Source organism: Dermacentor silvarum, chromosome 1 (genome assembly GCF_013339745.2).
Source record: "Dermacentor silvarum isolate Dsil-2018 chromosome 1, BIME_Dsil_1.4, whole genome shotgun sequence".
NCBI classification, from domain to species: Eukaryota; Metazoa; Arthropoda; class Arachnida; order Ixodida; family Ixodidae; genus Dermacentor; species Dermacentor silvarum.
Window position 1 is genome coordinate 37,495,889 of NC_051154.1, and position 5,598 is coordinate 37,501,486.

Genomic DNA, 5,598 nt, shown 5'->3' on the forward strand with positions numbered 1-5,598 from the left:
TTGGCTGAGCATCATGATTATTGCATGTACTACTCTGAACTAGCCCCTGTACAAATGGATGCCAGTACAAGGAGGAAAGCCACAAGCACAAAGAAGTGATTGCTTTGGGAATACGTGGTGGTGGCTATAGTGCAAGTGGAGGTTGCCTTGCAGAAGTTTGCTGGAATTTACCCTGCTTGAATGTGCTGGCATCTGAAGCCAGCACTTGTGAACAGGTGTTGCTGGCCCCTTTTTTATGACCATTGGTATAGCCCGATTGCAAGTGCTAAATTTTCTCATGTTTAGCAATTAGCAAATTTAAGGAAACAGTGCACAATTTCGGAAATGGAGCAGTGCGAGAACACAGGACACACTAAGGGGACACACGTAGCTGTGTGTGTGGCATCTTCTGTGTTCTGCGTTTTCGTGCTGTTCCATTTCCAAAAATGCTGTACCAACCAGCCTCACTTTCAACTATCCTTCAGCGCAGATGTTTCTACAATGCTTAGTCATGCATTAGTACCCAGGCCCAAATTTAATTGCTCAGCTTTCAAAAGCTCGGGGTATTAAATTTTTCATTTAGGCTTTTAGTCCCAGTGTAGAAAATGTAGTCAATTCTAACAACCAGAACAATCAAGAAGCCATATAAACTGCATGCACATTTGAGGAAACAGTTGGACAAGCAACACCATACCCTGATACTAAGCAATTTAATGAAGGCTACTTATTAAAACAGTGCAGCAGAGATAGATTAATATATTTCTTTAACAGTGCATTATGTCAGATGACATCATAAATAGTGCATCAGAAATTGTGCTGTTTTTGTGAATTGCAAGTCTTCCCTAAATTGTTGACTGAGACACGTTACTAGAATGACAAAAGAGACTCGGAGAAACATTTTTCTAGTGCACCCTTTGTTACTCGACGTGCATTTTAGTCATATACAGTTGTGAGCAAAAGTCTGACCACAAATGCCACAAATTATTATTTTATTCTTCACACCCTAGGCAGGCAGAAATCAAGTGGTACAATCAACATGCGCCTGTCCGACCAATGTAATGCCTTGACTCATTTCCACATTGCACAAGTGTGCTCCAGACTACAATTGATTAACCTTAACTTCAGCTCTTCTTCCATGAACCTCGCCAGTATACAAAACATTTGCAAAAATCAAGGAATGCATATTCCACTTGTCTGTGTTAAGTGATCAACCCAACTTGCATTATGCTGCTATCAGAACCCTCTCAAAATGCAGTTAGTGCAATTAGCAGAGCAAGGTCCCACCAATTATGTTGCAAGAGATTGGCTGAAATGGGTGCTAGCTCAAAACTGCATAAAAGCTCATGAAAACCCGGTCTGGATGATCATCTGCTCTTGGTTTAAGCTATTGCACATGTCTTGCCGAGTATACATTTCATGCTCTTCTCTTTGTGGTGAGTAGGCTACTACATGAGCAAAGCAGAAAACATTTATTTGACAACTGCACACTTAAACCTCTTTTGTAGTACTGTAACAAAGTACAAGCGACCTCCATGACCTGTATGAATATATAAACCTTGTAAATGCCTACATGCAGATGAGCTGTTAGCCGTAATGATACTGAATACTTTAACTTGTTTCTAAAGATGATGCACCTTAACAGGTCATGCAAATCCTGAGTGGACAAGGTCAATTTAGACTCGTACTTGCTTAGTTAACGGCATACCTCAATGTTGATTGGCATATGCACAGTCTTCGTCAAAGTCTGTCACAGCACTTCTTGAACTGTTTCCAAGCCACATAGAGGAGCCTTTGTGGAAATTGTGTTCCAAAGTGCAGTAGACTGGAGGGACTGTCTTGTTCAACCCTTTGAAGCACTTCATATTTTTTAGGAAAGCTGCAAGAGCCCTATGCCACTGGCCCAGAGAAGTTTCATGCTTGCTACACAAACCTTCGTAAAAGCATTACGCTCTGTCCTAGACATGGTACAATACGAGGAATACGAGTATGCAGCCGTGATGCAACTGGCTCATTCTTTCACATAGGTAATGGTATTCCACACTTCACATCCATAAAGCGCCAATACAGAATCAGTTATGACAGGCTAGTCAATTACTGTATTACTTACAGCAAACATGAAACACTCCCGCTTTTGTAATGCCATGGTGTAAGAAATATAGGTGTTGACACTCGCTGTCTGCCGCGGCGGAGAGCGCGGACAGATCGTGGTTCGCTGTAGCCACGCCCCATCGGCCCCTGAGCCGCAGCCCCCCCCCCCCACGCAGCGGCTCAGGGGCCGATTGGGCGTGGCTACAGCGAACGCGATCTGGTCGCGCTGTTGGGCAGAGTGTCGACACCTGAAGTATATTTCTTACAGCGGTGTAATGCCTCACAAAAATCAATTTCACCATATGTGTCTCTTGATAGTGCCACTTCCACGTGCTTAGCTTAAATAACCAGTTTAAACTAACCAGTTGTTAAAGAACACCAATATGCAATATTAGTTGCCAAGTATTTAGTGTTGTAAACTACCAGCCTGGTTTTTGCTTTTTTCCCTGCAAGCAGCCACCAAAGTGCCCCAGAGAACATATGTGCATCAAATCTGCAAATGACCTCACCGTGGTGTAATGAGACACAAATAATGGGACGTGCAATAGGCTTCCGCAAAAGGTGATTGAAATAAAGTGAAGTCTTCACCTTATCTTCACTTTATTTCGCGTCTCGTTACACTGGAGCAGGACAGGAAAGAGTGTGTCGACGCTATTTCCTGCCCTGGTCTTACTTCACTTTATTTCACGCCCCATTACGCCGTATAAGTAGTGTTACATTAAATGACGTCACCTCTGTATACAAGGGCTACATATGACTGTCTGTCCAGCCAAGGTTCTTTTGAACTTCTTTGCCGAATTCATTTCGGGTTGGCATATCTGGGATCTCGCTATGTATTTAACCTCCTAAGAGGGAAATTTCGTTACTTTGTGGAATGTCTTTGGGAAGCCATGTCAAACGAAGTTAATGCAAAAGATGACACATTGACATAGATACACATAAATTTACAAAGAAAGCAAATGAGAACTACTCGATATGAATAACAGAAATAGAAGGTCCAGAAAAAATTTTTAAGTCCATCAATGGAACAAAGAAAGTAATGCCAAAATGTCATGCAATTATGCCAACATTTGCATCCTTTTTAACTGCACCACCTTTAGTACTATAAATACACATACCACGTATATCGACCTTGTCTCTTTCATGCAGACTATGGTTAACACGGCTTTTTTTGGTTATAGGCTTTCTCACTTTGCAACACTATATAACTATTTATCCTCGTGTGTTGAGGACGTACTCGCACAAGGAAACATGGGAAAAAGAAAGCAAAAAAGCAGGAAAAGTAACAATGTAAGCAGTACGGCTACCTTCAAAATCAGTGACTGCGATTCCCAGATTTCATAAACCCAGTGGCTTTATTTGCCTTTTGTGCCCAGAGCTACAAGTATTGTTCCGGCCCGACTTGCAACATGTGGCGGTCACAAGTGACACCCCCCCCAGGCATGGTTTACTTAATTTCATCTCCAAGCTGGGCCAGCTGCTCCAGAAACTGAGCAGCATTGGTGAGCTGTGTGCATCCATAAACAACCTTCTTGGATTTACCTTTAGTGTATCCAAAAGGTTCTGGTATTCAATATAATTGCCACCCCCCAAAACAAACACAACTGCTTCTTGGAATGGTGCTTGGGCACGTGTTCAACACGTCCAAGAAGTTTAGGGTCCAAGTACCGGAAGTCATCCGTTTCGGGCAATGATTTCAACTCCATTAGAGCATCCACCAGTCGTGTTATGGGAAGTTTGTGCTTCTTGACAACCAGATTCTTGACACCTTCCATTACAAATTGCGAGCCCTGGCTCATCAACTTGGAGAACATGCCCACGGTGCGAGGGCCACCACCATAGGAGCCCACTGGTTGCGGAGCTGTGACACGGTATAGTCCTTCCAGCGGCGCAAATACCGCAGAGGATTCAGGTCACAACCTGCTCGTTGCAGGCATCCTCGTACTCAAGGGCTCCATCTAGTCCAAGCACATACGCTATTAAGATTAACCTCAGCTTGTCTTGTGCTGTGCCTGCCTCTGGGTCATTTATCAGGTCTAGGAGGGAACGATCCAAAGCCTGCCTACCAAGTAATTTTTCTTCAGTCTCAAAGTACAAATCAAGTTTTCGAGCCTTGATGTGTTCAAGAATTGCAGTAGCTATGCTGGTGTGCAATCAATGAGCCGCTTGCGCTCAAGTAACTCTGGCAGTGAGCTGACGGCTGATGTCAACTTTGCTGTGTTGTCGGAGAGCATGGTGATAGCTTCATCTGTTCGGTCACCTTCCAAACCCATGGCTGCCTTCAGCTTCTTCACCTCATCTTCCTGTGCACGGTAAGCTTCTAGTTCTTCTTGCACCGCTTCAGCCACAGTGGGAAAGGGGCTTCCTTTGTGCTGCTGCCAGAATTTGTCTGCCTGAGTCAAATCAAACGTCTTGGTCTTTTTTCTCGCTTGGCACCCACATGCTCAGATGATGGGGATGACGTGACAGGTTCTTCCAAGGTAACACGGTTCAGGCTCAGGCCTAGCACGTCATGTGCCAGGGCCTGGTAAGTCCAAGTGTGGTGCAATGGTGTTGCCATGTCCATGTTTCGATCAAGTACAACCACAGAGGCCTTTGAAAACTAAACTGGCCACTGCCATGAGCGGAATCCAGAAACAGGCTATTCCGAGAGTCGCGAAGGTTCTCGCGCATCCTCTTGTCGAGCTTCTCTGCGACCATTTCAGCAGCATTTCCTTTGGGGCATCGAATTATGGGCACGGTACCTAGCGTTGCGAAGACGGAAAATAGACAGTCGACAATGCTGTCCATAATTGCCTCGATCTCTGTGTCCTTCACGTCGCCGCGGTTAATGGCGTAATACGAAACAGTATGCCGATCGTTGTGCTTCAGTAAGAACATCATTTTCCAGAGTGATAAAGTTGAGGTACTGATCAAACACTTTCGACACGTTGGCACAGAGTTTGCTTGCAGAGCTGCCGAAGCCGATCTTCAAGGTGCTGGCGCGACACGGGTGACACGAAGTTCAGGTAATATGGTCGTACAACTCATTTCGGAAGTCCTGCGATATCCGCGTAATGTTTTCGTCAGTAGGCGCAACGAAATAAATTGCAGGCACCTCCGGTATGGGATCTCTGTCGGAATGCAGAAGCATGTGCAAAGTGATGCCCATGTCACGAAGCTCTTTCACCGACAGAAGAGGCGATATAATGTCTTGTCCACAGCGATCGTACACCAGAAGTTTCCACACAGGCTCCGAAAAGGAGCCTTTTGGTTGAGGAACGTTGAAGTTGAGCATCTGCTTCAGCGCAGCGATCTGCTTATCACGTATGTTGAGAGACATGACTGACACTGCAGTGTTTCTCCTACGCGACGGTGTTCTTTATGGCGTGTACGCCAAGCTCACATTCTATAATAACTGACCGGTTCGAGAAAAAATTACCAGTTCTTTCAAACACGGCAAACAGCGGGAGGAAGCTCTCCCGAAACTCTTGTGACGTTGACGTGAACAGCAAGCAATGCGGGTCGCCACTTTCGCTACCTGTGAATGAT

General features: G+C 44.9%; 1 pseudogene; it reads right to left on the reverse strand.

Moving 5' to 3' along the window:
* Nucleotides 1–3,446: 3,446 nt before the first annotated feature.
* On the reverse strand, nucleotides 3,447–5,598 carry LOC119460588 (sec1 family domain-containing protein 1-like; annotated as a pseudogene).